This window comes from Lytechinus pictus, chromosome 5 (genome assembly GCF_037042905.1).
Source record: "Lytechinus pictus isolate F3 Inbred chromosome 5, Lp3.0, whole genome shotgun sequence".
NCBI classification, from domain to species: Eukaryota; Metazoa; Echinodermata; class Echinoidea; order Temnopleuroida; family Toxopneustidae; genus Lytechinus; species Lytechinus pictus.
The window spans coordinates 50,607,995-50,620,764 of NC_087249.1; the positions used below are offsets into that span (position 1 = coordinate 50,607,995).

General features: G+C 36.4%; 1 long non-coding RNA gene across 1 annotated transcript; it reads right to left on the reverse strand.

Moving 5' to 3' along the window:
* Window positions 1–5,213: 5,213 nt before the first annotated feature.
* LOC129261133 (uncharacterized) lies at window positions 5,214–11,949 on the reverse strand. Its single transcript, XR_008584610.2, has 3 exons — window positions 11,661–11,949; window positions 8,840–9,029; window positions 5,214–7,520 (listed from the first exon to the last, which is right to left on the reverse strand). It is a non-coding gene; the product is annotated as an uncharacterized LOC129261133 (long non-coding RNA).
* Between the last annotated feature and the right edge of the window lie 821 nt (window positions 11,950–12,770).

A 12,770-nucleotide genomic window follows, 5' to 3' on the forward strand; every position in this document is an offset into this window, starting at 1 on the left:
CCCTGCCCCTTTTTTCATCTGCTTTAATCTCCCCCACCCCCTTTATTTATTGTGATCTCCCCCACTCTCTTTATTGTGATCTCTGCCCCTTTTGTTATCTGTTGTAATCTCCCCCGCCCCCTTCATCTTATTGTGATCTCCCCCGCCCTTATTATCTCTTGTGATCCCACCCCTTTTGTTATATATTGTGACTTCTCCGCCCATTTTGCAAGCCAAAGCCGACATTATTCCTGTAATACGTAGCTTTTAGGTTTGTAGTGGGCACTGTACAATGTGTAGTTGGTATCAAAATATAGAAGGCGGACATACAAATCACTGCATAATTACCATGATTTTCAAATTTTGACAAGGCGAAGATGAAACTTTCACGTATGCCTTCAGTAAAGTGATTTTCATATAATTTGTTTCAGTGATAAAATGGAAGCGCTGTTAGAATGCCAAGTTTTTAATTCATTTTTTTTTAAATTTGTATATCATTTTAGTTTATCATCATTAACCTCACATTTGGGACCATATAAGGTACTTTGAAGGTAATGTTATGTTTTGGCTTGCAACAGGTCAGGATAATCCCCCTCCCCCATTGAGATTTGCGCATTAATAAAACTACCCCCCGAGTAGTGGACACTATTCACAAAAATCCTCTTGAATGGCATGCTTACTACCAGTTTCACGGAATTGGCAATTTTTATGTGGTTCTAACAATAATTTCATTTAATGTGCAAGTCTCAGTAAGACATCCTCCCTCCCCCATCCCATATTTAGGACCGAGTAAAATGTTGCAAAATGGATTGATATTGAGGGTCATATTTGTCCTCCTTTTAAAAAATTAGATTATAATACCATGGCAACCATTACTGGGCTGTTATTGTGAAATGAAAAATTTCAATATCCATCAAAATAAGTAACTTCAGTCATTTTTAAAGTTTTTTCATAATCCAAAATATAAATTAAAGGAAAAACTTTATTGACCCACTTTGCAACATTCGGAGTTTTCAGTTGAACGAGGGGATATTTTATTTTTAAAGAGTGAACCTCACAAAATGCAATTTTGTTTGAATAATTTTGATTTGAAAAAAAATAAATTGAAAATAACTGACAATGTGATGCAGTTTGTTACACATTTAATTTGTATTCTCGAATAATTATCAATGCATTTCACAGAGGCGCTATAATTTACAAAGCAAGAATGAATAGGCCTTTTACTGTGGATATAGAGCCTACATGTAGGTTGGATAAAGTTTTCAAGTGTTTCTTTCACAAGAAGTTTTGAAAGATTAAAAAAATGTTTGTTTTTGTAAGCGATTGTTTGATCAGGTTTATTTGCATTTCGTAAAGTTCACTCTTTTCCCCACACATCCAAGGGGAAGGCGGGGGAGAAGAGAAGACCAGGACGAAGGGAAAATGAGGACTAGAAAGAAAGGGGTTGGAGAGAGTGAGTGAGAAAGGTGATAGAAGATAAAAGATCAACATCAATCGGATGAGAACAGTTTGAGTTATTAAGAAGAGGTGAAATGAACGAGAGAGGAGATGAGAAATACAAGAGAGAGTTCGAGATAACCCGGATGTGAATGGAGGGGGGGGGGGGGTTGTTGGTAAATAATTTTGTTGTTGTAATAACAATAATATGTTAAAGTTTAAATTTGAAATTCATGTCTCGAAAAATCAATGGCCGAAATAAATGCCAGAGAGCGTTTGAGATAACCCGCATGTGAATGAGGGGGGGGGGGGGTAGTTGGTGAAGAATTATTACGGTTGCTATTGTTGAAATGATAAAGTTGGATTTGAAATACATATCAGATAGAACAAAATGAATAACCGTTTAATCATTAAGATAGTTGAGAGGAAAATCTAATAATAAAGAGAGAATTGGAAAAGCATAGTATGTCGAGAGAGAAATTGGGAAAATTAGCAAAGGAGGAAGATGCGAAGTTATGAATGCAAATTAACAGAGACAAGCATAGAGAATGAAGTAAAAAGAGATAAAGGGATGTGAATATGATTCAAGAGAAATATCGAGTAATAAAGAAGGAAATTAAAAAGTGTAAAGTTTAGTGATGAAAAAATACAAAAATTTGAAGGGAGAGAGTGAGAAACAGAGAGAGAGGGGGAGAGAGGGTGTTGGGGAGGGGAGGGGTAATCGACGGGTACGAGAATAAATACAAGTAGCCAAAAAGAGGATGTAACACGATCTTTTACTTCATGTTAATAAAATGGTGATATGGATCCCAATCAAATGACTAGCAGATATCGATCACGTGACCAATCATTTGTTTAAAGTAACATGAAATTTTGCTGATGACTGGTTCTAATCACTAGTTCTGTTGTCCAGTCATGGTTTTTAGATGAGGACGGCTTATCAAATAACAAGTATCCATATCACTAAACTATTTTATAAAACATAATACACATCAGTTTGCTCAGGCATTACAATAGCAGACAATGTTTGACATGGAACATTCAACAGTTAAGTATTTTTCTGAAGGCTTTTATCATAATTATGGGCTGTTTTACAATCAGGGTAACTCATTTGACAAAAGTAAGCTGCTTAGAATTTCCTTAAATTATACTTAGGCATATACGGCCACTTTCCTTGTCGGGGTTCATCTTTTAATTACAAGTTATGTCAAGTGCTTAAATTTTCGCAGAGGACACATTTGGACCGTTGGACGGAAAATGTCTGAACAACTAGTGGACAAATAAGTATATAAATAGTCTTAAGATTTTTTGCATATAATTACAATAGTGTTCTTATAAACAAAAATTATTTTCATTCAAGTAATGTCTCACAAAATAAAATTGTCTGTAGCGTCTGTGAATTTATAATTTAAATGTTTTCAAGGATCAATTATGATTTGTAAAACAATACATTAGTATAAAGAGATGCGCGGGCTCGAAATTTGAAAAAAAAAGACGAGATCTGGTCAATTTTGAGAAATAAACGTGTTGTTCAATATTTGTTTTCCTTTGCAGTTTGCTCTAAAATTTCCCAATAGCTTGCCACCGTATATTAAAGATGTCAATAAACACGCTCCTTTGTCTGATGCACAGAAGGCCTCCTTTAAAGAACAAGTCCACCCCAACAAAAAATTGATTTTAATAAAAAGAGAAAAATCCAACAAGCATAACACTGAATATTTCATCAAAATCGGATTTAAAATAAGTTATAGATATTTTAAAGTTTCACTTAATTTCACAAAACAGTTATATGCACATCCTGGGGGGTATGCAAATAAGGAGACTGATGACATCATCCACTCACTATTTCTTTTGTATTTTATTATATGATATATGAAATATTCTAATTTTCTCCTCATTGTCAAGTGAAACAACGATTAATTCCTCCCTGAACATGTGGAATAAGCATTGTTTAATACTATATGGTTCAGTCAAGTTGGTCCTTATTGTCAAATCTGTAAAAAATGAAATATTGTATAATTCAAACAATAAAAAAACAAAAGAAATAGTGAGGGACATCATCGAATGTCTCATTTGAGTTGTGCATATCACTGTTTTGTGAAAAATAAGCAAGACTTTAAAATGTCACAACCATGGGTGTCGATCACGGGGGGATGGGGGGGGATATATCCCCCAATATTTCAAGTGGGGGGTGGCCTGTATTATTATCCCCCCCAATAATTTAGGGTAGAAAATTTAAAATAATGATGATGAAAAAATGAAAAGTTTGATCATGATGGTTATAGTATGCCATCAATCAGTTTGTTTCCCTCGCAACATTCTTTTCCAGGACTTTTAAACAGATGGGTGGAGGTTCAAGATGAAAAAGAATGAAATGTTTATGTATATGATATTTTTTAACACATGACATAAAAGGACCCCGACGAAAAACAACTTTTGTTGGTAGGGTGTTCCATCCCACCAGTGGTAATATGATCATATTTTTACATTTTTTAATAAGTGAAATCAATTAATGGTTTCAGAAAGAATAATCATTCATTTCTCTCTAAAGCGTATCTTCGGATATGAACATCGGATGTTTTTTTTCCATGTTATTCTTGTTATTGTTATGGACTTGAATAACTAAACTTGATTGACTTTTTCTTATTTTGGCAAAAAGAAATCTCTTTTGAGTTTGGAAAGGGATGACAGTTTTGCATTCTATATGAGCACACTCATGCGGTACGTAAATTTCATTTTAACACATATATTAGCTGATATTACACACTGATGGTTCAAGAAAATGTTGGAGAAATATCATAGCATGACAGTTGAGTTTTGATTGTTTTTATGTTTGTTTTTGTTTCATGCACTTATAAAGCATTTAAAACATGTTAAAATCCTGGGTTAAAATCGTCTAAGGAATGACGGTAAGCCCGATGGCGCACGAGAAACCACACAGTTTGTAATTTGTGCTAGTCTTAATTTGTCCGAATCTGCATTTTATCATCATGCATTAAGAAGAAAAAAGATATCGCCAGTCGGGTTAGATTTGAGAGAGAAGCTGTATACATCATGTTCAATAAACATATCACTTTGTACATGGTCCAGAAATTTTTTGTTATTTTTTTTTTCGTATAAGTTTAGAATAGGCTTACTTGTAACACAAATTGAATTTTCAAAAAAATTATATAAGTACAGTACACTGCAACAATGAAAGAATTTCCAAGAACACAGTGGCGTAACTACGGGGGGCATGGGGGCACGTGTCCCCCCAATCGGCTGGCCCAAAAAAAACGGGGAAGAGGAGAAAGGAAGAGAAACGTAGTGGGAACGAAGAAATTATTGTTCATTATAATGTTATATTATTATAATGTTATGTTATAATACATAAGAAACATTTTTTCATAACTTTATTTTGCTCAGACCTAGATGTCTTCATTGTTCCCGGTACTCGCATTGTCTGTTTAACGTTTTTAAGTCAATATACACCAAATATATTTCCTCGCACTTCGACTTATTATTGTTTTATGTAGTGACATATGGTTCTTTTTCATGACTACTTAAAGTAATTGCCCCATTTTAAGGTGTTAATATAAAACATTTCCTGTCCGTGCTTACGTTCGCACTAGTAGATTGGTGAGGTATGTCTGCTCTTCATGAATTCCTAAAAATCAGTCCTTAAAATGTCCCTTTTTCTGATCTGAATATCAAAAATTTTCAGCTCGCGCTTCGCGCTCGCATCATTTGTTCAGTGAGATACGTATCGTATGGTCTTAGTGAATTCTTACAAACAGGCCTTAGAATGCCTCTCTTCAGGTCTGAATATCCTAAATTTTCAGCTCGCGCTTCGCGCTCATTTGCTTATAATGTCCTTTTTTGGTCTGCATATCAAACATTTTCAGCTCGCGCTTCGCGCTCGCATTATTTGGGCAGTGAGATACATATCCGTTTAATGGCACTGTCCTTAAACTGTCCCTATTAGGTCAGTATACCTGGCAACTGAGCGCGCTTCGCGCGCTCACTAAGTGACTCAAAAATTTTGCTGGTGGCCCCCCCCCCATGCCGTGACTCACGGTACGCCACTGCAAGAACACCATGCATATCAACCACTCCCAAATGCACTAACTTGTGATTTTAGTGGGGGTAATGTTGAAAGATCCCCATCCACAAGAACATTTGTGTCAATCATCCCCCCCAACCAAGAATACCGATCGACACCCATGGACTCACAACTTTCTTATCTTACATCCGATTTTGATTAAATTTTCAGCGTTTTGCTAGTTTGATTTTTCTCTATTTATTCAAATCAACATTTTTCTGGAGTGGACTTGAGCTTTAAATCAGATACCCTGATTGTATGTCCGCAGCATAGCCGGCAGAAGAAGGGACGTATTTCTCATTTTCGCTGATTCTACTCCCAAATTAATAGGCTCTATTATTTAAAACTGAAACACGGAAAGTTTTGATCTTTGCCATTTGATTTCAGTGTATGTTTTGAAACTTTTATGGGCATAAAGCGCAATGGCGTTTTGGGATTTAGATTTTGATTGAAAGTCCAAGTTTGGTGGAAATATCTCAATTTTAATGCTAGTCTCCCGTCCCTCCCTCCGGTCGAACTCCGAATCGTTGGGAGGGACGACTTTTAACGATTGTCCCACCTATAAATATAGGAGCTTGAACCTACAGTAAGATATTTGCGGCCACACATAGAATGGAGAGACTCGTTATATTTCTTTTCAATTCAAAGATAAATTTTTAATGGAAAATCGCAAGCTTCCACCTTTTTTTTTTTTTTTTGGGGGGGGGGCTAAATTATAAGGAGGTTATCAAAATTTTCGATAGAATGTGGTCTTATCCCACAGAGTTTTTATAGAAATTGTAGAATGATCCTGTCCCCCTACTTCCACCGACTATGCTGTTTCCTTTGCGAAATCACAAATATGGAAAGTATATTTAACCTTCAAGTGCTGTAAAATCTAATGACATCCTGAAGGACATCTAAAAAAAAAAAAAAAAAAAAGTAGGCGTGTGAGCAAAACATCTGAGCTAAAGAAAATTGTGGAATTAAAACCCAAGCTTCATTTCAGAACAATTGCTATTATCTTTTGTATCATAAAAAATATTATTTTTCTTCCTCCCCTTTTTTCTGTCCCCCTAAACCTGTCGCCCTCTGGTAGCATTTGAAAAAAAATATATAATAATAATCTTTATGAACCCTGCAAAGACTGAACTCCGAATGCAGTGTTTCTCCAGAAATCCTCATGAAGCATTTAACAATCTTTGTGAACATGTTTCGCATGGAACAAACATAAAGAAAACGACTTCTTGAGAATATTAGAGACTTTACATTACAGCATGGGAATGTCCCCGTGAATACTAAACGGAATTCAGTTTGAGAATCGATATACAGGTAATGTGTTAAATACAAAGATTCCCTACAGAAGGTAGGGATGGTTGTGTTACCATGTTCTTGACCAATTTTACGTTATTTTATCTGAATAACGCCATGAAAAACTCCTTAAACAGATCATAGGAAAGAGTAACGTTGTCGCATGCAAAATTAAGGAAGCTAGTGAGCAAAATTTGGTTGACCTATTTTATGACGATGACCGTCCTATCTTAGCATTCCATGGGAACACTCCCATCGTGTATTGTGAAGTCACTCGGGCTTGGTCCAGCGGAAGACGTGCAGAAGACCAACTGGATCCTTGGTCACCCCTCATCATGATGAGACTGCATCGGGTAAACCTTCATTTATGCATGGGGATGGGGATGGTATATTCGTCGACCGAAATCCTCTATCCACATCCTCCTTCTCACGTGTGGAAATTGGGTCATTAAGTGGAAAATCGAATAGACCGGTCACCAATGACGTCGTACCCCATCCATCTCATCGTAAGATAACACGTGGGTGCCTTCCAAGCAACATTCTCCTATCAACCGTACCTGACCCGCCATCATCTTCTGTTGAAAACATGCTATCTTCCTCGCTGACCAGGCCACATGGACGGCGTAAGCCTATTCCACTTCAAGTTTGCTCCCCATGATGCATCGAGGTGGTCAGCAATCGTTGACCACCAAAAGGTGTTGAAGTCTTGGTCCACACCAGGTCAATTCTTGCGCTGTTGGAAAACAAAACAAGTGAAACAAGAGATACATTCTAGTTCTTTTCTACGTCATCCAACAAAGTAACGAACCTAGAATCCATTTCATAATTAGTTGCAACTTTCAATATTGTAACTACCACAGTAACATGGTTCAGAAGCCAATCACAATCAAGGTTATAATTATGGCAGTTACAAAAATGGCAAAGTTAACATAGTTGTAACTCTGGTCATCTGGTGCCTCGTATCAATTTAAAGGACACTGAAACCCAATTAAAGCTGATTACTATCAATGCAAAAGTTGCGAACTCAACCCATACATGTTATGTTGGTATTTTCATTTTATAAAAAACTATCCGAAAATCCTGGACTTTGAACAGGCCATGAAATACATTTTGTTTCACTCCATATATCACTGAAAAAAAACCCTGGGTTATTGAAACTGACACCAGTTAGTGTCCCTAGAGGCCTACATACCTGGAGTGATAAAAATACACTTACTGGGATAGAACACAACACCAAAGGGTGTAAAAGTAACATCCAAAGGTGTTATACGTATAACAACACTCAAATAATCTAACACTATATTGATTGGTGCGGTCCTATCTTGGGGGCCTGTATGTTCAATAATGAACAGTTCAAGTTGGAAATCAAATTGGACGGTCAAAACGACGTCTGACTTCAGCCCTTTATATTTTTTTACTCGAACATTCAAGTTAAACCTTTAATTGGCATATGACTTGTCTCTTCTTCAAGATGTGCTCGACTTACTTTATTTTGAGAGAAAAAAAAGGTAATATATGCTTCTTTACTTGTATAACCATGGGTGTCGATCGGTGTTCATAGTTGGGAAGGGGGGGGGGGGGGGTGGCCGACACAATACAAAAGCCGTCAGTGTAAGTTGGACCATGGACCTACTTTCTTTCCCACTCATGGATGTCTGGTTTGGTGAACTGGATGATATTTGTGGCGGCACCGGGATTTTTAAACGATCTTGAGTGGTAGGGGGGGGGGGGCAAATGCCCCTTGCCCCCCCCCCCCCTTGGTGCCGCCATTAGATCTCACTGTTGCCATCATCCCGGATCTTGATCTACTCCCTAGTCTGCTGCTGCTTAGCTAACTTCTCATCATCTTTATCACCATCATCGTCAACATCATCTCTATCATCATCTCTATCATCATCATTATCATCATTATTATCATCATCATCATCATCAACATCATCACCATCTCCACCACCACCACCACCATTACCATTACCTACATTTACATGAACAGTCATCATGATCACATCACCACCACCCCCACTATATATTTCATCCCATCATCTTACTTACCAAAGTCAAAGGCAGCCCGTTAATGAAGAGTCACAGCATACGGGTATGGAATTCGATGTTGATCCTGAAGGAATACCACGGACGACAATTACCAGGACGTAGTCTAGAGGGCGGTCTTCATTGTCGGGTTGGAACATACAGAAGTGATGACGATGCTTGTCGTCAATGTGACCAACTAACTTTTCTATTCCTGTGAAACCAATTTGGAATAGCATGTTTAGTTGGCTAAAGAATATCCAATCCACAGATAAAGTTTTGATCTCATTAAGTATCAGAAAATATCTAAATTGTCAATTTCAATGGGGAATACCTTACCTTTAGGTTGCTTACCCAGTAACAATGTTGTCTATCACCCAAAAGAGGATCGATTTTTTTTTGCCATGAAGCAATGGTTCTAATACTCCTCCTACTGCCTAACATAGTAAATAAATCATCTTCCTTTCCTGGCCGGCCAAGTCTGTGATTGGATAGCTTAATTAGCTGAGCCCCCCCCCCCCCCCTCCGACAAATGTATTGATGTTACTATTTCAAGTACTTACCACAGATAGAAGTGTCAGCAAATTACGATATACTTACATGTATAATATAATTAATTATAAAGCCCAAGATCGACTACCTGTAAAGATCACAGGTGTCGATGGGTTTTCACGGGGGGGGGGGGGGGGTGGATGACTGACACAAGTATTGTCCTCTGTGAGGAATCTATTCTTTTAGCTTAAGTGGCGGGGTCAGTGGCTTTAAGAGTCTAAATATTTTAAGGGGTATACATGGTGTACAGTGAAAAATTTATTTTGAAAAAAAGCTACGAGCGAGCGAAGCGAGCAAACAAATATTGTGACCTTTTGAATGCATGCAAAATCTAATTTTGTGATAGATTTTGACATGGTATTTTAAACTATATACTTCACCTCTTTTCTTTTCAATGGCCCAAGCCCCACGTCTCTACGCAGGTGGGGGAACCGAAGTTTTAAGTGTAATGTTAGCTTTCTTCAACAAGACGATGTACAGTACTTCATAAGGACTAGATAAAATTTAAATGCGAGCGCTTATGTTTTCACCTTTTAGCAGATTGTAATCAGTCACGCTTGAATGATTTTAAATCATAATACATTGTATGCGACTATACATATTTCCAGACTTTGTTATGATTTTTGAAGAGTAACGTGCAATGCTTCAATTATCAAAACTTGTTTCATATTTTTTAAGATGTGAGATGATATGCTTTCACTTGATATGCAGTTTTTGTTATTTAAATCGGCATTACGCATTTTTCAAACGATTCTAAACAAATTCCTATCTGACTGCATGCTGATAGCTCATTGACTTATATACATGGGAGCAATTGGATTCATTTTTCATATTCATTTTTCATATTTATAAATGAATTAAATATTTGAAAAAGAAAGTCTGGCCTTTGTTTTGCTTCTAGTTCCAATTGTGATCGGTCATACATGAATAAGTATGAGTCACTATATGCGATATTATATATTATGTTCAGACCTTGTTGTGATCAAGAGTAGCTCGCAAAGATTCTTTGATCATGACTTTTTCTCCGAGAGATGAGATGATATGCTTTCATGATTCTTAGTATTTCAGTCGGAATTGAGCATTTCGCAATCATTAAGTGAATGGATATCTGACTGCTGTTGCCTCATAGACTTTTGTACAAGGGTATGATTAGATTTATATTTCACTTCCTGACAAAATAAATGAAAAGGATAAGAATTTAATATGAAATGAAAACGTAATGCGAGTTATGCTCTAATGATCAAGGTTTGACAATAATTGCACTTGAAGAGTTACAATCATCCAAGCATGACTGATCACAATTTGCGACGTGGTGAAAAAATAGGCCTAAAGCTCTATTTTTTCTTTCAATTGATATTTTAACGTATCAGATTTTATGATAGCCATGTAGTTTTTTTCACTTTCATCATAGTTCATCCAATCGTTTCACAGCGTTTTATTTAGTTATTAATAATCTATACAAAGATTTTAAAGGTTTTTTCAATTAGTTATTAATTACAATTTGTTGAATTAAAATGCATTGTGGGGAGTGTTAAATTATTATACTAGTCACTTGTAATAGGCTTTAAAATGAGACCAAAATCAAATCTCCAGCCCCTGTATAGCAAAGTTATCAACTCTTAAAATATGAAACACACATGCAAAACCGCCGTGGGGCTCGTTTAAAACGCATAGCCCCCCCCCAAAAAAAAAAATTAATTTACTAGGCAGATGAATTTGAAAGAGTTTCGTATGCCCCCCTAATAAATCATATCTTCATCTAATTAAATCACATCTTTTGCTTGAATAAAAAAAGAATGACTGAACAAAGCCATAAGCATGTATCCAACTTAAATGTGTTAGATATCAAGTTTGTTAGACATTTATTTATGACCTGGACTTTGGAAACTTGATCCATGTATTTTTTTTTCAATTTTAGTGGATGGAACATAATATGGAACTCTGATTAATGAAACACATGTTAGCATGAATTGAATCATTGTTTCAGGTCACTTAATTTTTCACTTTCTTTTTTAAGCACTTAATAATGATTTCTGTGCGCAATTTTTTTTTTCTTCAGAGGTTGTTCTGTAGAATATATCACAGACACGGGTGATAAAAGAGACCCTGTAGCTCAGATTTAAAAAAAGTAATATCACTGTTAAACAATCTTGACAAACATCAATTCTTTATCATGCTTTTGCGCCATTGGTACTCGGCGTTGGCAAACCTCTATTCTCTGAGCCAGTGAAATGTTCCAATAGTTTAAACATTCTACATGTTCTATGAACATTTAGATATTTATTTCACTTACCTGGAGCCACGCCTGGGCATCAAAAGTGTTTGAAATCACAGGCGAAATCAGTCCTTGAAGTTTCCATCTTTACTTTCCTCTCATATCAGCAAAAGAGAATCCAAACGGATGCCTTGTATGAGAACACGTGCCGCCTGTGTAAATTCATTACTTAATTCTCTGCGCATTGCTGTTGTTGTCGTCGTATATATAGGCTTGCATTCCAATCTCATCTGTCCCATCCGCTTTTCAAATGTCCCGCCATTGTGTGCTATTATTCGCCCCAGTGCATAACCATGGACCCACTGTCTGGAAATTCGGGGTTCTGTAGCGGGGGCCGAGGGGGGGGGGGGGGGGGGGCTTAGTATTTGGCAACCAGTCAATTTGACTACTTTCGCTGGCATAAATATTCTTCAATTTTGTTTTCTTAAAAAGAAATAATAAACATAAAACCCCCAAAATGATGATATTTTTTTCCTATTTTTTATAATTATAAATTACAGTACTTTGATTTAAAGTCAAGTAGGTATATGTATTGATAATCCAGGTCTTTTATTGAAAATATAACTAGATAGGATAAACACTTTTAGTATAGGGTAATGATTCACAGTGCACAGCCTATTTTAATATCGTTTCAATAAAGCAATAGATAAATGAGTTAATAAAGGCGAGGGTAAGAACTGACTCGCCTGATTAATTTGTGAGGTAGGTTCTATTCACAATTGAAAAGTGTTTGACATGTCCCGTATTCACATCTCAACATCAAACTTTTCAGCTCGATTCGAAAGCTGGAAAGTTCCTATGCCTTCTTCATGAAAACAATCCTCAAAATATTCCCTTTTCAGATCTGTTCGTCGAAGGTTATCCGCTCGTGCTGCGCACTCCGATGAGAGAGATATGAATATTCTTCATAAATTCTTATAAAAATCATTAAAATGTCTCTTTTTATATCAGTATATCAAAAATTTCGCTCTCACATTAATTATTTAGTTAGCTAGGCCTATTCGCATCCCCTTCAAGAGCTTAGAATGCCTCATTTTCAGGTTTGAATATCAGGAACTTTTATACACACACCCTCACACACACGCACATATACATGCATATATATATATATATATATATATATATATA